Source organism: Equus caballus, chromosome 8, assembly GCF_041296265.1.
Source record: "Equus caballus isolate H_3958 breed thoroughbred chromosome 8, TB-T2T, whole genome shotgun sequence".
NCBI classification, from domain to species: Eukaryota; Metazoa; Chordata; class Mammalia; order Perissodactyla; family Equidae; genus Equus; species Equus caballus.
In genome coordinates, this window is record NC_091691.1 from 46012477 (window position 1) to 46035544 (window position 23068).

The following is a 23068-nucleotide window of genomic DNA, read 5'->3' on the forward strand; positions in this document are numbered from 1 at the left end:
GAAGCTTTTTTGTTTGATATAGTCCCATTAGTTTATTTTTTCTGTTGTTTCCCTTACCCAGTTAGACACAGTACTTGAAAATATGCTGCTAAGACTGATGTCAAAGAGCGTACTGCATATGTTTTCTTCTAAAAGTTTAATGGTTTCAAGTCTTACATTCAGGTCTTTAATCCATTTTGAGTTAATATTTGTGTATGGTGTAAGATAATGGTCTACTTTCATTCCATTGCATGTGCTGTCCAGTTTCTGAACACCATTTATTGAAGAGACTTTCCTTTCTCCATTGTATGTTCTTGGCTCCCGTGTCAAAAATTAGCTCTCTGTGGATGTGTAAGTTTACTTCTGGGTTCTCGATTCTGTTCCATTGATCCGTGTATCTGTCTTTGTGCCAATACCATGCTCTTTTGATTACTATAGCTTTGTAGTATTTGAAATCAGAGAGTGTGATACTTCCACCTTCATTCTTTTTTTCTCAGGATTCCCTTGGTTATTTGGGATCTTTTGTTGTTCCATATAAATGTTAGGATTGTTTGTTCTATATCTGGGAAATATGTCATTGGAACTTTGATAGGGATTTTATTGAATCTGTAGATTTCTTTAGGAAGTATGGACATTTTAACTGTGTTAATTCTTCAATCCAAGAGCACAGAATGTCTTTCCATTTCTTTGTCTTCTTCAATTTCTTTCAATAATGTTTTATAGTTTTCATTGTACAGATCTGTCACCTCTTTGTTTAAGTTTATTCCTATGTATTTTATTCTTTTTGTTGCAATTGTAAATGGGATTGTATTCTTAATTTCTCTTTATGCCACTTCATTGTTAGTGTATAGAAACGCAACTGACTTTTTTTTAAGATTTTATTTTTCCTTATTCTCCCCAAAGCCCCCTGGTGCATAGTTGTATATTGTTTTTAGTTGTAGGTCCTTCTAGTTGTGGCGTGTGGGATGCCACCTCAGCATGGCTTGATGTGTGATGCCATGTCTGCGCCCAGGATCCAAACCTGTGAAACCCTGGGCTGCTGAAGTGGAGCGTGTGAATCTAACCACTCGACCATGGGGCCAGCCCCAACAACTGACTTTTATGTGTTGATTTTGTATCCTGCAACTTCACCATATTCATTTATTATTTCTAAAAGTGTTTTAGTGGATTCTTTAGGAGTTTCTATATATAAAATCACATCATCTGCAAATAGTGACAGTTTGATTTGTTCCTTTCCCATTTGGATCCCTTTTATTTCTTTTTCTTGCTGATTGCTCTGGCTAGGACTTCCAATACTCTGTTATATAAGAGTAGTGAAAGTGAGCATCCTTGTCTGGTTCCTGTTCTTAGAGGGATAGCTATCAATTTTTCTCCATTGAGAATGATATTAGCTGTGGGTCTGTCATTTATGGCCTTTATTATTGAAGTACTTTCCTTTTATACCCAATTTATTAAGAGTTTTTGTCATAAATGGATGTTGTATCTTGTCAAATGCTTTCTCTGCATCTATTGAGATGTTTATGTGATTTTTATTCTTCATTTTGTTAATGGGGTGTATCACATTGATTGATTTGCAGATGTTGAACCATCCCTGCATCCCTGGAATAAATCCCAGTTGATCATGTTGTATGATGTTGTTAATGTATTATGTTGTATTCGATTTGTTAGTATTTTGTTGAGGATTTTTGCGTTGATGTTCATTAGTGATATTGGTGTGTAATTTTCTTTTTTTGTGTTGTCCTTGTCTGGTTTTGGTATTAGGGTAATGTTGGCCTTGTACAGTGAGTAAGGAAGCTTCCTCTCCTCTTCAATTTTTTGTCAGAGTTGGAGAAGGATAAGTATTAAGTCTTCTTTGAATGTTTTGTAGCATTCTCTAGGGAAGCTGTCTGGTCCTGGACTTATGTTTTTTGGAACGTTTTTATTGTTGTGGGGGGTTTTTGTGAGGCAGGTTGGCCCTCAGCTAACATCTGTTGCCAATCTTCCTCTTTTTTCTTGAGGAAGATTGTCACTGAGTTAACATCTGTGCCAGTCTTCTCTTTTTTTTGTGGGATGCCGCCACAGCATGGCTTGGTGAGCAATGCTATGTCCATGCCTGGGATCTGAACCTGTGAAGTCTGGGCCACTGAAGCGGAACACATGAACTTAGCCACTACCCCACAAGGCTGTCCTGGGAGGTTTTTGATTACTATTTAGATCTCCTTTCTGGTGATTGGTTTATTCTTCTTGATTCAGTTTTGTAAGGTTGTATGATTCTAAGAACTTATCCATTTCTTCTAGATTATCAAATTTGTTGGCGTATAGCTTTTCATAGTGCTCTCTTATAATCTTTTGTATATTTGAGATGTCCATTGTAATTTCCCCTCTTTAATTTCTGACTTTATTTATTTAAGCCTCTCTCTTTTGTTCTTGGTGAGTCTAGCTAAAAGTTTGTCAATTGTGTTTATCTTTCCAAAGAACCAGCTCTTGGTTTCATTGATTTTTTCCTATTGTTTTTTCAGTCTCTATTTCCTTTATTTCTACTCTGATTTTTATTATTTCCTTCCTTCTACTGATTTTGGGCTTTGTTTTTTCTTCTTTTTCCAGTTCCTTGAGGTTCACTGTTAGATTGTTTATTTGCGATTTTTCTTGTTTGTTGAGGTAGACCTCAATTGCTGTAAACTTCCCTCTTAGAATTTCTTTTGCTGTGTCTCATAAGTTTTGGCATGTCGTATTTTCATTTTCATCTGTCTCCAGGTATTTTCTGATTTCTCCTTTGATTTCTTCATTGACCCAATCATTGTTCAGTAGCACTTTGTTTAATCTCCGCATATTTGTGGTTTTTCTGATTTTCTTCCCGTAGTTGATTTCTAGGTTCATACCTTTGTGGTCAGAAGAGATGCATGGTGTTATTTCGATCTTCTTAAATTTATTGAGACTTGTTTTGTGGCCTAATATGTGATCAGTCCTGGAGAATGTTCCATATACATTTGAAAAGAATACGAATTCTGTGATTTTTGGATGGAATGTTCCATATATATCCAGGTAGTCCATCTGGTCTAATGTATTGTTTAAGGCCAGTGTTTCCTTATTGATCTTCTATTTGGATAATGTATTCATTGGTGTAACTGGAGTGTTAAAGGCCTCTACTATTACTGTGTTACTGTCTATTTCTCTTTTTATGTCTGTTAATAATTGCTTTATGTATTTAGGTGCTCCTGTCTTGGGTGCATAGATATTTACAAATGTTATATCCCCTCGTTGGATTGTTCCCTATATCATTGTATAGTGCCCTTCTTTGTCTCTTGTTACAGTTTTTGTTTTACAGTCTATTTTGCCTGATGTAAGTATTGCTACCCAAGCTTTCTTTTCATTGCCAGTTGCCTGGAGTATCTTTTTCCATTCCTTCACTTTGTGTTTGTGAGCGTGTTTAGGTTTGACGTGTGTCTCTTGTATGCAGTATATATATGAGTCTTGTTTTTTTAATCCAGTCAGCCTCCCTGTGCTTTTTAATTGGAACATTTATAGTCTAGTGACATTTAAACTAGCTGTTGATGAGGATTTTTGCATTGTATCTATTTATTGCGATTTTGTTACTTTTTTAGGGGTTTTTAGTAGTTCTTCTCTGTTCCTTCTTCTTCTCTTGCCCTTTTCTCCTGTGGTTTGACGGCTTTTTTTAGTATTATGTTTGGGTTCCTTTCTCCTAATTATTTGTGTATTTATTATAAGTTTCTGGTTTGTAATTACCATGAGTTTCATGTATAATAACCTACATATATAGCAATTTATATTGAGTTGATAGTCTCTTTAGTTTGTTCTCTTTCTAAGAGCTCTACTGCTTTACTCCCCTCCTCCCTCATGTTATGTTTTTGATATCATATTTAACCTCTTTGTGTGTATATGTGTATCCATTACCCTCTTATCGTTGAAATAGGTAATTTTAGCAGTTTTGTCTTTTGACCTTCATATTATCTTCATAGGTGGTTGATCTACTACCCTTACTGTATGTTTCCCTTTACCACTGATTTTATTGCCTTTTTCTTGGATAATTTTCTTATTCCTATTTGTGCTCTTCTCTTTCCCACTTAAATAAGTCCCTTTCACATTTCTTGTAAACTTGGTTTCTTGATGATAAACTCCTATAATTTTTGCTTGTCTGGGGAACTCTTTATCTCTCCTTCCCTTCTGAATGATGACCTTGCTGGTAGAGTCTTCTTGGCTGTAGGTTTTTTCCTTTCATCACTTTAAATATATTTGGGCACCCCCTTTTAGCCTGTAAGGTTTCTGCTGAGAAGTCAGCTGATACCCTTCTGGGGTTTCCTTTGTATGTCACTTGTTGCCTTTCTCTTATGGCTTTTAGGATTCTCTCTTTATCTTTAAATTTGGACATTTTAATTATAATGTGTCTCAGCATGGGCCTCTTTGTGTTTATCTTGTTTGGTGTTCTCTGTGCTTCCTGTACCTGGATGTCTGACTTTTTCCTTAGGTTAGTAAGGTTTTCAGCTGTTATTTCTTCAAATAGGTTCTCTGCCCCTTTGTCTCTCTTCTCCTTCTGGGACACGTGTTATACAAATATTAGTGTGCTTGATGTTGTCCCAGAGTTCCCTTTGACTGTTCTTGGTCTTTTTAATTCTTTTTTCTTTTATCTGTTCAGCTTGGGTGATTTGTCTTTTGTCCAGTTTACTGGTCCATTCTTCTGTATCATCTCCTTTGCTATAGAGTCCCTCTAGTGAGTTTTTCTTTTCCACTATTCTATTCTTCATTTCTGATTGTTTCTTCTTTATATTTTCCAATTCTTTGTTGACGTTCTCACTGAGTTCATCTATTCTTCTCCCAAGATCAATGAGTATCCTTATGACTTTTTGTTTGAACTCTTTGCCAGGTAGATTGTTTATTTCTGATACATTTAGTTCTGTTTCTCGTGTTTTGTCCTTTTTGCCTTGCTTGGAATGTATTCCTTTGCCTCCTCATTTTGCTTATTTCTCTCTGCTTATAACTATGCATTAGGTGGGTCAGCTATGTCTCCTGATATTGGAGAGTTTGCCTTATGTAAAAGATGGTAGTGTGCTTTCCTCTCATCACCAGTTCCAAATGTTCCAGGATTGTCCCCTGTGTCAGCTACATGTGTGCTTCTGTTGTGGCAGGGTTGCTCTTGCTGCAGGTGCCCAGACTGTCTAGGCTGTCCCCTTAGCTGCCTGGTTGTAATGCTCAGTTGCATGTGGCTGCCATGGACCCTTCAGTCAGCTTATCGGGTTTGTGGAGCCGCAGCACAGTTGGCTGCAAGGTCTAATAGCACATTCCTGTTGCAGTTTTTCTGTTAAGTGAGTAGGCCCCCAGCATGGCTGGTTGCTAGGCTCAGGGTCTTAACAATTGCTGTATGGCTCCAGCATGCATGGGTTTTGTCAGCACTCTCAGGATTGCAGCAGAGTAGGGCTGGCCCCTGGCACAGGAGTACCCATTTGTTTCAGGCTTTGGAAGGTGGGGCCAATCTCCTGTGTGGCTGTTTGAAATCACAAGTCTTCTGCAGCTGACAAGCCCCACAGCCCACAGGTCTACACACACCATCAACACAGTTATGGACTGTGTACAATCCTGACACCCTGAATCAGACCCATTCGCCCCTCTGCAGAGGCTCCACAGACTCCACCAATGCCCCACACACTCCACCCACTCCTGAGACATGCCCTGCCCCACAGAGGTAGACCCACTCACTTGCCTGCAGAGGATCCAGGCACCCAACCTATGCAGTCCCACAAGTTGCTCGAGGGCTTGCTCTTGTGTGGGGCCAGTCCCTAGGGCAGTCTGCCTACCCTGGCTGAGCTGGATTAAATCGGTGCTCTAGTTGGCGGGGCAGACCCTGGGCTAATAGGTCAGGGGAAGAGCTTCAACGGCATCTGCCAGCGTCTGTGTCAGCACGCCTGTACTAGGTCACAATAGTGGCTGCCGCCAATGTCTCAGTCCCCAGAGAGGTCTTACCTCTCACTGAGATGCGCCCAGAGCCTATCAGGGGAGTCTCTTTTTACAAAAGGACTGTGCACCTTTCTTGCTGGTGATTTTAGGATGCTTTCTGAAACAAGTAAGTTTGTGTGTGGGCCTTTTAAGAGCAGGCTTTATTTTCTCTTATGTCTGGTAGCTTTTCTGGGAGAATTCCCTCTTGTTGTTAGCAGCCAGCAAAGCCAGATTATTATGAGACTTGTCTCAGTGTGCCAAGTCCAAAGGATGCTTATAATGATAACACTCTCCTGCTCAGGTCCCTTGCTCCTCCAGGGAAGGCTGCATACCTTAGGGTTGCTCCATTGGCCATGAAGCTCTGTGGCTTGCAAAGAGCTTTTTTTCTCTCTGGAAAGGAATTTCTGCCTCTTCCACCTGATTCAGGGCTGTCCCTTATTGCGGGCGTTCTTTTTCTCCAGTTTTCAGTTCTCTGTCAGGGGTAATTGTTCCAGGAATTGTTGTTTATTGGTTTTGTCAATGGGAGGAGGAAAGTTCAGAGTCCACCTATGCCACCATCTTGACACTAACTTCTTTTTTTTTTTTTTAATTAATAGACTATGTCTTTTAGAGCAGTTTTAAGTTTACAGAAATATTGGTTGGAAAGTACAGACTTCCTATATACTCCTCTCCTTCCCCAGTTTCACTGATTATTTACGTCTTGTATTAGTGTGCTCCTTTTGATGAACCAATATTGATACATTGTTATTATTACAATTAGGGTCCATAGTTTACATTAGGGTTCACTTTTTGTATTGTACATTCTATGGGTTTTGACAAATATATATGACATGTGTCCATCATTGCTGTATCATATAGTATAGTTTCTCTGCCTTAGAAATTCACTGTATTCCACCATTTCATCTCTTTCCCGAACACTCCCTGAACCCCTGGCAACCACTGATCTTTTTACTTTCTCTACAGTTTTGTCTTTTCCAGAATGTCATATAATTAGAATTATGCAGTGTTTAGCTTTTTCTGATTGGCTTCTTTCACTTAGAAATATACTTTTAAGGTTCCTCGATGTCTTTTCATAGGTAGATAGCTCATTTGTTTTTACCTCTGCATAATATTTCGTTGTATGGATGTGCCACAGTTTGTTTACCTCATTCACCTATTGAAGAACATCTTGGCTGCTTCCAAGTTTTGGCAATTATGAATAAAGTTACTATAGACATTTGTGCAGGTTTTTCTGTAGACATAAGTTTTCAGCTTATTTGGGTAGATGCTTAAGGAGCACAATTGCTTAATTGTTTGGTAAGAGTATGTTTAGTTGTGTGAGAAACTGCCAAAACATCTTCCATGCTGGCTTAACCATTTTGCATTCTCACCAACAATTATTGAGAGTTTTTGTTGCTCTGTATCCTCACCAGCATTTGATGATACCAATCTTTTGGATTTTAGCCATCCTAATAAGTGTATAGTGGGATCTTGTTGTTTTAATTTGCAATTCTCTAATGACATATGATGTTGAGCTTCATGTCATATGTGATTTGCCATCTGTATATCTTCTTTGGTGGGATATCCGTTCTGATCACTTTCTCATTTTGTAATTGGGTTATTTTCATACTGAGTATTAAGAGTTCTTTGTATATTTTGGATACCAGTCTTTTTTTTTTTTTCTTAGGATGATCACTCCTGAGCTAACTGCTGCCAATCCTCCTCTTTTTGCTCAGGAGGACTGGCCCTGAGCTAACATCCATGCCCATCTTCCTCTATTTTATATGTGGAATGCCTATGACAGCATGGCTTGCCAAGTTGTGCCATGTCTGCACCCAGGATCCGAACCAGCGAACCCTGGGCCGCCAAAGTGGAATGTGTGCACCCAACTGCTGCGCCCCAGGCCAGCCCCTGGATACCAGTCTTTTATCAGATATGTGTTCAGCAAATACTTCCTCCCAGCTATAGGTTGTTTCATTCTCTGAACAGCACCTTTCATGGAGCAGAATTTTTTTAATTGCAATGAACTCCAAGTTACCAATTTTTTCTTTCATGGATCTTGCTTTTTTGACTGTTTTTTTAAAAAAACCACCAGGGCAGGCCCTGTGGCCGAGTGGTTAAGTTAGCGCGCTCTGCTTCAGTGGCCCAGGGTTTTGCCGGTTCAAATCCTGGGTGTGGACATGGCACCGCTCATCGGGCCATCCTGGGGCAGCGTCCCACATGCCACAGCTAGAAGGACCCACAACTAAAAATACACAGTTATGTACCCAGGGGGCTTTGGGAGAAAAAAAAAAAAAGGTCTAAAAGAATCACCAAACCCAAGATCACCTAGATTTTCTCCTGTTATCTTCTAGTGTTATAGTTTTGCATTTTACTTTTAGGTTTATGATTCCTTTTGAGTTAGTTTTTGTGAAAGAAGTAAGGTCTGTGTCTATATTCATATTTTTGTATGTGGATGTCTAGCTGTTCCAACAGCATTTGAAGAAAAGTCTGTCCTTTTTCCGTTGTATTGCCTTTGTTTCTTTGTCAGAGGTCAGTTGACTCTAATTTTGTGAGTTTATTTGTGGGCTCCCTATTCTGTTCCATTAATCTATTTGTTGTTTAGCCACTACCACACTGTCTTGATTACCGTGGCACAATATCTTTTTTTGTTGAGGAAAATCAGCCCTGAGCTACCTGCTGCCAATCCTCTTCCTTTTGCTGAGAAGGCTGGCCCTGAGCTAACATCTGTGCCCATCTTCCTCTACTTTATATGTGGGACACCTACCACAGCATGGCTTGTCAAGTGGTGCCATGTCCACACCTGGGATCCAAACCAGCAAACCCCGGGCCGGTGAAGCGGAATGTGTGCACTTAGCCTCTGCACCAACCAGCTGGCCCCTGTGGCACAGTGTCTTTTAAAAATAAAAATATGATCAGATTGTCTCACTCTCTAAACACTTAAGTGGTCTGCTGTTGCTTTTACTTGAAGACTCAGATCCTTCAGAGAGCCTATGTGAGGCCCTATGTGATGTATGAAGCCCACCTACCCACTTCTCTAGCCTCATCCTAGCCCTCTTCCTTTTGTCATTAGGATCTTTTTCCTTCAATCATTCCATATTTTTCATGACCTCTAGGCCTTCATACTCACTGTTTCTTCTCTCCCGAATTCTGTTCCAACCCCCTCTTCTCCTGGTTAACTCTACTTACCTTTCTGGTCTCTGTTCAAAATTTATTTTCTTGGGGCTGGCCTGGTGATGTGGTTACGTTTGTGTGTTCTGCTTTGGTGACCTGGGGTTTGCAGATTCAGATCCTGGGCGTGGACCTGCACACTGCTCATCATGCCATGCTGTACCAGCGTCCCACATACAAAGTAGAGGAAGATGGGTCCAGATGTTCTCTCAAGGCCAATCTTCCTCACCAAAAAAACACAATTATTTTCTTAATTAAGGCCTCCCTAATCTCCAGACTAGATTAGGGCTTCCTGTTATATACTCTTATGACCCTGTTCCTTTATTTTATATGATTTATTCATTATCTATTTTCCCTAAGACAAAAGCTCTGTGAAGGCCAGAGACCTCATCTGTTTCTTCATTACCACATAGACTTTGCTCTTGGTAAATATCTGTTGACTGAATTAATGAGTAAAAGGGAGAAAACTAAGTACACTGGACTTTAGTTAGATTAACTAAGGAAAAATTGATGACTTTTTGGAGTAAATTTTACTAGATATGAGGTTATTACAGTTAGTATTTAGAGATTGCAGCAGGAAGTTTTATTAAGTCTTTTATAATATTTTTCTGAGTAAAGTAGAGAATATCAGATCAACCTTTATGAAGTTAGGTTGTAATCAATGTCAGCTTGGGAAAAATGTCTCTGGTGTTCTGAAGAGCTTCTTAGTTGGGACTTTCCTACTTAATATTTAAATCAGTTTTCTGAAGATTCAGAAGGCATACCCCAGTTGGTAGATTTTATGAGTTTAAGAGTGATAGATAATGAATTAGATAATGGACTCTAGCTTTGTGGTTATCTTACTGAACTCAATGATTGGTCAAAATAAATAGGATAGAAGAGTGACATCAGCATCATGGTGGAGTGAGTTTTCCCTTTGTCTCTCCCCTCTACGTTACAACCAACTGGACATCCATTGACCAACAGAGGATTCCCTGCACAGCACAACAGGATGCATAAGAGATCCTGGTATCTATACAACTGAAGGTGGGTGGACTGGACCCCTGGGAGGCAGTGGAACTAGGGGAGCAATCACCTTCCCCTTTTGTGGCAGCAGTGATCGAGGGCATGGATCCTCACACTGGCCTGCATGCCTGCCAGAAAACAAGTGGATTCAGCCTGCTTGCATGTGAGTGGTACTGGTGGGGGCAGAAAACTTGGGCTGACTTGCTCCCTGCTCATCTCCCAGCAAACTCAGCCTGCTCACCCCCGACCCCTCTCCTTCCCCAGGCAGTGACCAGGTCTTTCCAATAGTAGGCATAGTATTCAAAACTCGGATTTTCCCAGCTGAGGCAGGGTACTCTGACCTGAGTTTTCAAAACACATTGGCTAGTGCCAGAGACCAGAGGCTGCACGGGGAACAACAACAAAAACCTCTCCCTGCTTAGCCCCTGCTCCCCACTAGTGGTGGCAAGTGGAACCTGCATCTAGAGGCTTCAGGAACCACAGCCAAACTAGTGACCTAATCCCCAGTGGTCCCACCACCAACACCAGCTCCACCAACAGAGGGGGCTGCATACAATTCCCCTGGCCCCTGGCAGCAACAGCAAAACCCATGAACCCAGCACCCCTGGCAGCAGTGTAGCCAGCATCCCCAGATAGCCTAGGAGTGACAGCACAGGTGGTGCATGAGGCAGCAGCATCCAAGCTTGAGGACAGCCAGTGAAAGAACATGAGACCCAAGTGACCCTGGAAGCAGTAGAAGTGCTCACAGCCTGATAACCCTGGTGGCAACACTTGAGACTAAAGTGAGATTGTAAGCGGCAAGGCACCAGCAACCCCAGAGGCACAGTGGCACAAGGAGGGCACTGACAATACCCTGGCAGAGGTAGTAGAGGGTGGAAAGTGTAGGCTCTTAGTTACAATCAGAAGCAGCACAAAAGCAAAGTAATGAAATGTACCCAAATAAGGAAGATGGTTACTACCACAGATGTGCCAACAGGGGATCAATTCATCAAACACCATGAAGAACTACAGTAACACAGCAGAAGAGAAGAAGAATGACAGCTCTCCAGAAACCAAACTTGAAGTTACGGAAGATTACAATCTGACTGGGAGAGAATTCAAAATAGCTGTTGTAAAGAAACTTGAGTTGCAAGAAAACTCAGAAAGACAATTCAACAAGCTCAGGAATAAAATTAATGAACAGGAGGAGTACTTCACCAAAGAGATTAACACTCTAAGAAAAAAAAAAAAAACAAACAGAAATTCTGGAGATGAAGAACACAATAAGTAAGATGAAAAGTAATGTAGAAAGTATTAAAAATATAGCAGACCATATGGAGGAAAGAATTAGTGAGCTTGAGGATAGAAACCTAGAAATGATTCACATGGAGGAGGAGAGAGAGCTAAGATTTTTTAAAAATGAAGAAATTCTTCAAGAAATATCCAACTCAATTAGGAAAAGTAACATAAGGATTATAGTTATCCCAGAAGGAGAAGAGAGGAAGAGAGGATTAGAGAGCTTATTCAAAGAAATAATAGCTGAGAACTTCCCAAACCTGGGGAAAGAACTGGATGTGCAAATATATGAAACTACTAGAACTCCTAATTGCATCAATGCAGAAAGATCTTCTCCAAGGCATGTAATATTAAAACTGTCAAAAGTCAATGACAAAAAATGTTAAAGGCAGTGAGAGAGAAGAAAATAACTTACAAAGGAGCCCTCATCAGACTTTCATCAGATTCCTCAGCAGAAACCCTACAGGTTAGGAGAGAGCGGAATGATATATTCAAAATACTGAAAGAGAAAAACTATCAGCCAAGAATACTCTATCCAGGGAAATTATCCTTGAGATATGATGGAGAAATAAAAGCTCTCCCAGACAAACAAAAACTGAGGGAGTTCATTGCCACTGGACCTGCCTTAAAAGAAATGTTGAAAGGAGCCCTCCTATCTGAAACTAAAAATCAAAGGTTTTCAAAACCTTGAGCAAGGAGACAGACAGAATCAGAAAATTGCAGCTCTATATCAGAGTAGGTTAGTAAACAATTATAACATAAAAGATAACACCCCACTTACGTCAATGAATAGGTCATGCAGACAGAAGGACAGCAAGGAAACAATAGACTTAAACACTAGACCAGATGGACTTAATAGATATGTATAGAACATCCTGTCCAGAAACAGCACAATGCATATGCTTCTCAAGTGCCAATGGAACATTCTCAATGATGGACCATATGTTGGGAAACAAAGCAAGCTTCAGTAAGTTTAAGAAGATTGAAATCATATCAAACATCTTTTCCAACCACAATGGTCTGAAACTAGAAATCAACTACAAGAAGAAAGCTGAGAAAGTCAGCTATGTGGAGACTAAACAACATGGTACCGAACAACCATTCGATCAGTGAGGAAATCAAAGGAGAAATCAAAAAATACCTAGAGACAAATGAAAATGAAAACACAATATACTAACTCTTATGGGATGCAGCGAAAGCAGTACTATGAGGGAAATTTATAGCAATACAGGCCTACCTAAAGAAGTAAGAAAACTCTGAAATAAGCAATTTTACACTATACCTAAAAGAACTAGAAACAGAAGAACAAACAAAGCCCAAAGTCAGTAAAAGGAAGGAAATAGTGAAAATTAGAGGAGAAATAAATGAAATAGAGACTAAAACAGCAATAGAAAGGATCAATGAAACTAAGAGCTGGTTCTTTGAGAAGATAAGCAAAATTGACAAACCCTTAGCCAGACTTGCTATGAAAAAAAAAAGAGAGAAGACCCAAATAAATAAAATCAGAAATGAAAGAGGAGAATTACAGTAGACAACACAGAAATTCAAATGGTTTATAAGAGAATACCATGAAAAACTATATGACAACAAATTGGGTAACCTAGTAGAAATGGATAAATTCTTAGCATCATACAACCTTCCAAAACTGAATCAAGAAGAAATAGAGAATCTGAATAGACCAATCACAAGAAAAGAGATTGAAATAGTAACAAAAACCTCCCAAAAAACAGAAGTCCAAGACCAGATGGCTTCTCTGGTGAATTCTACCAAACATTGAAGGAAGATTTAATACCTGTCCTTCTCAGACTATTCCTAAATATTGAAGAAGATGGGACTCTTCCTAACTCATTCTACAAGGCCAACATTACCCCAACATTACCCAGACAAGGACAATGCAAAAAAAGGAAATTACAGGCCAATATCGCTGATGAACATAGATGCAAAAATCCTCAACAAATATTAGCAAGTTGAATACAACTACATTAAAAGAATCATACACCACGATCAAGTGGGATTTCTTCCAGGGAGGCAGGGATGGTTCAACATCTGCAAATCAATCAATGTGATACACCACATTAACAAAATGAGGAATAAAAATCACATGATCATCTCAATAGATTCAGAGAAAGCACTTGACAAGATCTAACATTATGATAAAAACTCTCAATAAAATGCATAGAGAAGGAAAGTACCTCAACACAATAAAGGCCCTATGTGACAAACCCACAGCCAACATGATCCTCAACAATGAAAAACTGAAAGCTGTTCCTCTGAGAACAGGAACAAGACAAGGATGCCCACTCTCACCACTCTTTTTCAACATAATACTGGAAGTTTTAGCCACTGCAGCTAGGCAAGAGAAAGAAAGAAAAGGGATCCAGATTGGAAAGGAAGAAGTAAAACTGTCACTGTTTGTGATGACATGATTCTAATATAGAAAACCCTAAAGAATCCACCAAAAAACTATTAGAAATAATCAGTGAATATGGTGAAGTTGCAGGGTACAAAATCAACCTACAAAAATCAGTTGCATTTCTGTGCACTAAGAACGAAGTAGCAGAAAGAGAAATCAAGAATACAATCGCATTTACAATTGTGACAGAAAGAATATACACTGAAAACTATAATACGTTATTAAAAGAAATTAAAGAAGACATAAAGAAATGGAGAGATATTCCATCCTCATAGACTGAAAAAATAAACATAGTTAAAATGTCCATTACCTAAAGCAATCTACAGATGCAGTGCAGTCCCAATCAGAATCCCAATGACGTTCTTCAGAGAAATAGAACAAAGAATCGTGAAATTATATGGAACCACAAAAGACCCCCAAATAGCCAAAGCAATCCTGAGAAAACAGAACAAAGCTGGAGGTATCACACTCCCTGATTTATAAATATACTGTAGTAATGTATAAAAATTATTTCTTATATTTATATTATATATATTATTTATATGATTTATAAAAAACTGTAGTAATCAAAACATCAGAGTACTGGCAGAAAAACAGAATTCAAAGCTCTGAAATAAAACCACACATTTATAGATGGCTAATCTTCGACAAAGGAGCCAAGAACATACAATGGAGAAAGGAAAATTGCTTCAATAAGTTGTGTTGGGAAAACTGGACAGCCACAAGCAAAAGAATGAAAGTAGACCATTATCTTACACCATATACAAAAATTAACTCAAAATGGATTGAAGACTTGAATGTAAGACCTGAAACCATAAAACTGCTAGAAGAAAATATAGGCAGTATACTCTTTGACATGAGTCTTGGGAGTGTCTTTTCGAATACCATGTCTACTCAGGCAAGGGAAACAAAACAAAAAATAAACAAATGGGACCATCTTGACTAAAAAGCTTCTTCACGGCAAAGGAAAACAGGAACAAAACGAAAAGACAGCCTACCAACTGGGAGAAAATATTTGCAAATCATATATTGGACAAGGGGTTCCTTTCTAAAATATATAAGGAATTCATACAGCTCAACAACAAGAAAATGAACAGCCCCATCAAAAAATGGGCAGAGGATGTGAACAGACATTTTTCCAAAGAAGATATTCAGATGGCCAATAGGTACATGAAAAGATACTTGACATCACTAATTATTAGGGAAATGCAAATCAAAACTGCAATGAGATATCACCTCACGCCCTTCAGAATGGCTGTAATTAACAAGACAAGAAATAAGTATTGGAGAGGATGTGGAGAAAAGGAAACCCTCATACACTGCTGGCGGGAGTGCAGACTTGTAGAGCTACTGTGGAAAGCAGTATGGAGATTTCTCAAAAAATTAAAAATAGAAATACCATATGACCCAGCTATTCCACTACTGGGTATTTATCCAAAGAACATGAAATCAATAATTCACAAAGGTATATGCACCCCTATATTTGTCGCAGCATTATTCATAATACACAAGATGTGGAACCAACCCAAGTGCCCATCAACAGATGAATGGATAAAGAAAGTGTGGTTAGTATATATATAATGGAATACTACTCAGCCATAAAAAAGGCAAAATTGTGCCATTTGTGACAACATGGATGGATTTTGAGGGTATTATGCTGAACGAATTAAGGCAGAGCGAGAAAGACAAATACCATGTTATTTCACTTACATGTAGAAGATAAACACTAGATAAGAGAACAGATTAGTGGTAGGCAGAAGAGGAGGGTGTGGGGGGGAGAGCGAAAGGGGTAAAAAGGTATACATATGTATGGTGATGGATAAAAATTGGACTGTTGGTGGTGAACCTGATGCAGTCTATACAAAAACTGAAATTTAGTGATGTACACCTGAAATTTGCACAATGTTATAAGCCAGTATGACCTCAATAAAATAATTTTAAAACAAATGAATAAATAGGATAAAATAGATTCAAGAAAAATGTAAAACCCTTTACCAGGTCTAAAAAACATCTTTACAAACACAGGCTAAGAGAGAAAGATGTTTAACTGTTATGTGGTGTGCATGACTTGGCCACTATGGTTGACTGTAAACCCAAAGTGTCAGCAATTTAATGAGTTTACCAGAAATCTGAATACTGAACTGGTTGTATTTATAGATGTAGGTGATGTGGAACAAGGAAGATGCTCATTTGGTGCGTTCTCTGATGATTATACTGCACATGGAATAGGATTTCATTCTGGATGCCACATTTTAGACAAACATTGGCAGGCTAGGAAATGTTCAGCTGTGCAGATTTGTGGTATAGTAGAATTCTGGATATGGAATTTCATAAATAACAAGGCCAAGTTTGAGTCCTGGCTTTGTTACTTATTAACTGTTTGACATTAAGCAATTTATTGATCCTCTTTCAAGCTCAGTTCTCTCACCTTTAAAATGAGGATAATGTCTGCCTCACAGGATTGTGATGAATAAAAGAAAATATGTTCCTAATGAAGTGTTATACAAATATAAGGAAATTCTACTCATCTAATTGGCAAAGGAACTTGAAGAGTTGAAGAAGCTGTTTTTGTTTTAATTTTTAGGCTGGAGAAGAGGGATTTTGGCAATGAGGCATAACGATGAAGGCAAGAGCAGCTGTGGTTTGTTGGATGTTAGCTAAAGTGCTGGGCACCATGCTTGACAACCTTGATATAGGTTATCCCAAATTAATCTGATTTGGCATTAAAGACTTTTGTGCTATCACAATTTACACATGTTTAACAAAGATTTTAAACACGTACTCTTTGCAAAGCAAAGTGCTAAGCATTGTAGCAAATACCAGGAAGAATCATACTTGATCCCTGTTCTAAAGAAGTTTATGTTCTAGTAAGGGAGACAAATATGGACTGAAATATTTTTAGGAAATACAAGTCAACTTGAAGAGGGGCCAGATGACAGGGACTAGTGCAGTAAGAGGAAGACTGAGCTCAGTGGGCTTATAACCAAGCTTGGGTGCTTTACAGGAAACGTTGGTGTTAGTGCGTGTGCTGCTGTTCTATAATGAGGCTGCCCTCAGTGACTGGGCGTGGCTGGGTCTGGAGGCCAGGGAACAGGCAGTTCCATTCGTGTGTCTCTTTACACCAGAGCTCTAGGACTTTATAGCCAGCTATCACTAGCTGAGAGGTAATTGGGCATGATGGAGCAGCCTTAAATTTTAAAATATGTGGTTTTATTTAATGTCTTCTTTCCCCTACCCTTTATCGATTGGTTAGGCTTAAAAACCACAGCTTTCTAGTACTCTTCACTTGTTCCATTTAACTTCAAGGTTTTACACCATAATTCCTGCTCACTTTAGTGAATGTTAGAGTCTCTGGAAGTGTCCAGGAGAGGCCGGTGCCAATGAGACAGGATGTGAATGATGATTTTCCAGCCGCCTGGAGACTGGTAATTCAGATGAATATTTTTGATCTAACACTGCTGTTTCTCCTGAGTTTTCTTAACATTCCCACTGGTGTTGCCTAATGAGCTTCTGAAATTAGTAAAAGTGTATGTCTAGGTAAGTTGGTATGTCCAGGTACTGTTACGTTTCAATTATTTTTCTGGTGGTCACTCCTTATCCCCAGCTCAAGATTGTGTTTAAAGAACTAGGTATATGCCTCTCTAGAAAAAGATGAGAAATTCCCTATGAAACTTCTCTTCCCTATGAAACTGTAAAAGTGGTAAGTCACCTGGTGTACATGTCAGTCTAATAATGCCCAGCCTTGTTATGCTGTGTTTCCAAGAGGTTGGATTAAATATAGAACTACCTTATGACTCAGATTTAAAGCAGAAAGGTGAATAGATTTGGGCCATTTAGACTAGGTCAGATGTAGTTTATCCTTGAGCTAGGAGACCCTCCAGAAAGTTTCAGAGCTGTTCAGGTCTGGATCACCACTATAGTGGTCTATTGGAATGAGAAGGTTTGAACTGACAGTTGTTTTTGCTTATGTCCATAAATTCCATACCCAACTTTCAACCATACATGTCTGAGTCGAACGAATTTATATTTTCATTCATTCATTCATTCATTCATTAACTGTTGAGTCTTTGCTGTTTATAAAATAATGTGAAGCTATAAAGATGAATCATAGAGGATTTTTGCCTTCAAGGAGTTTATTAGTTTTATTGGGGATTTAAGATATTTACATAATTAACTATAATCCAAGTTAAAAAGTGAAATGTGCTACATAAAGGTACAAGTCAATGTCATGGCAATTCTGAAGAAAAAATGGTTGTTTTCATCTAGGGAAGCAGGATGGGTAGACTGTGATGTGATGGTGGAATCAGGTCAGTGAGTCATCATGGAAGAGATCCTTTTGAGTAGGGGGATGGAAAAATGAGTAGGATTTGGACATACGAAAATACAGGAGAAAGACCATGAGAAAGTAGGAATGGGACTGAATAATGGCATAGAGACAAAGTGTAAAGCATGTAAGGAAAGAATAAGAAGTCAGTTCTGTTGGACAACAGTGTACATGAATGATAATAAAAGAAAATTAGGTTGAAAAGGTAGGGTACAGCAAGATGAGAAAAAAAGATGAGATTATTAAAGTAGACTGGTCATTTAAGACCTGCTCACCCACCCCAGGAATGTCTAGAAGACACACCTTTTACCATGACTGTGAGAAATAAACTTATTAGCAGAGCCCTGGCACCTCGAAGAGCTCTGTGATTGCTCTTCTCTGTAGATTAGATCTTACAGAAGGGGGCCCGTGGTCACTGAATCGGGAAACCTAAATGCAGTGGGAGTTATTGGATCCTGGGGTGGCAGAGGCCAAGTGGTGGCACTCAACCACCAAAGGCAGGGTAGGTGTGGTCACCATAATACACTGCAGAGTCAAAGCAGCAATCAGAATAGTCTGACTCCCAAAGACCTATGGCATTGACTATTTGATCATGGTATCCCCAGCAGTGAAATAGGTAGGAAGCCCACTAAATTCTTACTTGATATGTATAAACAGAAAAGTTCTGGGTTAAATGAGTGAAAGTCTAATCTGAATCGTAAAAACAGAGTCATGGCCCCTCAATCAATTCCCAGAGTTGAGCTGTTTATGGACCAAGAACCCTTTGAATGAAGGAGAGGTCAAGTCCCCTTGAGGAAGGATCCCAGTACATTGCCACATAATTACATTGTCAATCTTTCTTCCAGCCTTCCCCAAAGGGACCTACAGCCTTTTACCAGGTACTGGTGCCTTGAGGAAAGGAAATAATCAGACCTTTCAGGGACTACTGGACACTGGCTCTGAATTCACACAGATTCTATGAGACCCAAAATGTCACTGTAGTATACCAGTTAGAGTAGGGCTTGTGGAGGTCAGATGATCAATGGAGTTTTGATTCAGGTCCATCTCACAGTGAGGCCAGTGCATTCCTGAACCCATCCTGAATCTGGTTATTTCCCCAGTTCTGGAATGCGTGATTGAAATAGACATACTCAGTAGCTGGCAGAATCCCCACAACTGGTTCCATGACCTGTTAAGTAAGGGCTGTTATGGTGGGGAAAGACCAAATGGAAGCCACTAGAACTGCTTCTACCTAGGAAAATAGTACACCATAAGCAATGCCACATTCCTGGAGGGATTTTAGAGATTAGTGCCACCATCAAGGACTTGAAAGATGCAGAGGTGGTGATTCCGGCCACATCTCAATTCAACTTGCCTGTTTGGCCTATGCAGAAGACAAATGGATCTTGGAGAATGATATTGGATTATTGTAAGCTTAAGCAGGTGGTGGCTCCAATTGCAGCTGCTATACTAGATGTAGCTTCTTTGCTTGAGCAAATTAACACATCCCCTGGTACCTAGTATGCAGCTATTGATCTGACAAATGCTTTTTTCTCTATACCTGTCAATAAAGACTACCAGAAACAGTTTGCTTTCACCTGGCAAGGCCAGCAATGCACCTTCACTGATCTACCTCAGGGGTATATCCACTCTGCGGCCCTATGTCATAATTTAGTTCACAGGAATCTTGATTGCTTTTAGATATCACACTGGTCCTTCACATTGATGATGTTATACTGATTGGACCTAGTGAGCAAAAAGTAGCAACTACTCTAAACTTGTTGGTAAGACATTTATGTGTCAGAGCGTGGGAAATAAATCTGACCAAAATTCATGGGCCTTCCACCTCAGTGAAATTTCTAGGGGGCCAGTGGTGTGGGATGTGTCAAGATACCCCTTCTAAGGTGAAGGATAAGTTGTTGCATCTGGCCCTTCCTACAACCAAAAAAGAGGCACAACGCCAGTGGTCCTATTTTGATTTTGGAGGTAACATATTCCTCCAAATATGTCATATTACTCTGGCCCACTTACTGAATGGCCCAGAAAGCTGCTAGTTTTGAGAAGGGCCCAGAACAAGAGAAGGCTCTGCAACAAGTCCAGGTTGCTGTGCACACTACTCTGCCACTTGGGCCATAGGATCCAGCAGATCCATGGTGCTTGAAATGTCAGTGGCAGACAGAGATGCAGTTTGGAGCCTTTGACAGGGCCCTGTGGGTGAATCACAGCACAGGCCTGTAGGATTTTGGAGCAAAGCCCTGTCTTCCTTTGTGGATAACTATTTTCCTTTTGAGAAACAGCTCTTAGCCTGCTACTGGTCCGAAGTGGAGACTGAACACTTAATCACAGGCCACCAAGTTACCGTGCGACCTGAGCTGCCTGTGGTGTACTGGGTGTTACCTAACCGTTCAAGCCGTGAAGTTGGGTGTGTGCAGCAGGACTCTGTCATCAAATGGAAGTGGCATATGTGTGATCTGGCACAAGAAGTCCTGGCAAGCACTCCCCAAATATACTTCTGCTACACTACCTTCTCTTTCCCGGCCTTTACCTATTGCCTTGTGGGGAGTTTTACAATCAGTTTACAGAAGAGAAGACTTGGGCCTGGTTTACAGATGGTTCTGCGTGACATGCAGCCACCACCTGAAAGTGAACAGCTGCAGCACTAGGGCCCCTTTCTGGGATGTCCCTAAAGGACAGTGGAGAGGGGAAATCTTCCCAGTGGGCAAAACTTTGAGCAGTGCACCTGGTTGTGCACTTTGCTTGGAAAGGAACATGATTAGGAAATTGATGAGAAGGAAATTTGAGAAAGAGGTATGTGGATAGACCTCTCTGAATGGGCAGAAAACACGAAGATGTTTATGTCTCAAGTGAGTGCTTACCAAAGAGTGACCTCAGCAGAGGAAGATTTTAATAGTCAAGTGGATAGGATGACCTGTTCTGTGGACACCAGTCAGCCTCTTTTCCCAGCCACTTTGTCATCACCCAGTGGGCTCATGAACATGGCTGTAGTGGCAGGGATGGAGGTTACACATAGGATCCTCAACATGGATTTCCAGTCACCAAGGTTGACCTGGCTATAGCTACTGCTGAATGCCCAGTCTGCCAGCAACAGAGACCAACCCTTAGGCCCCAGTATGGAACTATTCCTCAGGGATCAGCAACTACCTGGTGGCAGGTTGATTATATTGGACTGCTTCCATCAAGGAAGGGGCAGCGTTTTGTTCTTACTGGAAGAGACACTGACTCTAAATATAGATTTGCCTTCTCTGCATGCAGTGCTTCTGCCAAAACTGACTTCCATGGACTTATAGAATGCCTTATTCACCATCACGGTGTTCCACACAGCATTGTTTCTGATCAAGAAACTCACTTTACAGCAAATGAAGTGTGGCAATGGGCCCATGCCCATAGAACTCACTGGTCTTACTGTCTCCCACCATTGTGAAGCAGCAGTCTTGATAGCATGGTGGAATGGGCTTTTGAAAGACTCAGTTATAGTGACAGCTAAGTGGCAATACCTTGCAGGGCTGGAGAAGGGTTCTCCAGGAGGCTGTATATGCTCTGAGTCGGTATATGGTACTGTTTTCCCCCTAGGCAGGATTCACAGTTCCAGGAATGAAGAGGTAGAAATGAGAGGGACACCACTCATTATTACCAGTGGTGACCCATTAGCAACCCCTGGCAACATTTTTGCTTCCTGTTCCTGCTCTGCTTATGCTCTGCTGGCCTAGAGGTCTTAATTCCAAAGGGACGAATGCTTTCACCAGGAGACACAACAATGATTCCATTGAATTGAAAGTTAAGACTGCTGCCTGGCCACTATGAGTTCCTCATGCCTGTGAATCAACAGGCAAAGAAGTTACTGTGCTGTCTGGGGGGATTGATCCTGAATACCAAGGGGAAATTGGACTGCCAAACTACAGTTGAGCTAAGGAAAAATATGTCTAAAATACAGGCGATCCCTTAGGGTGATTAAGGTTAGTGGAAAACCACAACCCAATCCAGGCAGGACTACTAACAGCCCAGACCTTTTGGGAATGAAAGTTTGGGTCTAACTACCAGGTGAAAAGCCACAGCCAGCTGAGGTACTTACTAAAGGCAAAGGGAATATAGAATGGGTATTGGAAGAAGGTAGTTATAAATACCAGGTATGACCACATGACCAGTTACAGAAATGAGGACTGTAATTGTCGTGAGTATCTCCTCCTTATTTTGTTTTGAATATTTGTGTGTGTGTGTATCTCAAGTATGCTTTCTTCCCTCTCTGATCTCCTTATTATGTAACAGAAGATGTATTGACTTTATAACATAGTATTTAAGTATTGTTAACTTTACATCATGGTATTTAAGTTATGGGATATCAAAGGAGAGGAGTCAGCATCACTCAAGAATTTTGATCCTTTTCTGGGGAAGAGGTTAGTGTATTTTTGGTTGTTTGCAGGATAGTTGTATCATGTTAGGTGAAATTGTGACCTTGTTATTGTTTTCTTTTAGGGCTGAAGGTTTGAGGAGACGTATACAAGTGCTGAGTTGACAAGGGGTAGATTTGTGATGGTTAGTTTTATGTGTCAATTTGACTGAGCCATGGGCTGCCCAGATATTTGATCAAGCATTATTCTGGGTGTTTCTGTGAAGGTGTTTTTGAATGAGACTAGCATTTAAATTGGCAGACTGAGCAAAGCAGATTGTCCTCCCTAATATGGGTGGGCTTCATCCAACCAGTTGAAGGCCTGAATAGAACAAAAAGCTAACCTGCGATGAGTAAGAGAGAATTTTTCCTGGCAGCTTTTGGAGGGGACATTGGCTTTTTTCCTGCCTTCTGAGTCGAATTGAAATGTTAGCTCTTCCTGGGTCTTGAGCCTTTGGACTGGAAACTATACTGTTGGCTCTCCTGGGTCTCTAGTTTACGGACTCCCCCTGCAGATCTGGGAGTTATCAGGCTCCCTGACTGCATGGGCCAATTCCTTATAATAAGTTTCTTTCTGTACAAATATATACATCCTGTTGGTTCTCCCTGGAGA

General features: G+C 40.2%; 1 protein-coding gene across 11 annotated transcripts in view; it reads left to right on the plus strand.

Annotated features, from left to right (window-relative positions):
* SPIRE1 (spire type actin nucleation factor 1) overlaps window positions 1-23068 on the plus strand; it is a 216445-nt gene that overhangs the window by 73607 nt on the left and 119770 nt on the right. The window contains exons 1-2 of one of the 11 annotated variants that reach the window (XM_070220667.1): window positions 5904-6031; window positions 9927-10080. The exons of 9 other annotated variants lie outside the window; for them this stretch is intronic. The gene's annotated coding sequence lies outside the window, so the exon portion shown is untranslated. Of the gene's footprint in view, window positions 1-5903; window positions 6032-9926; window positions 10081-23068 lie in introns of those variants that run through there. One more of the 11 variants, XM_023648214.2, reaches the window with a different exon arrangement.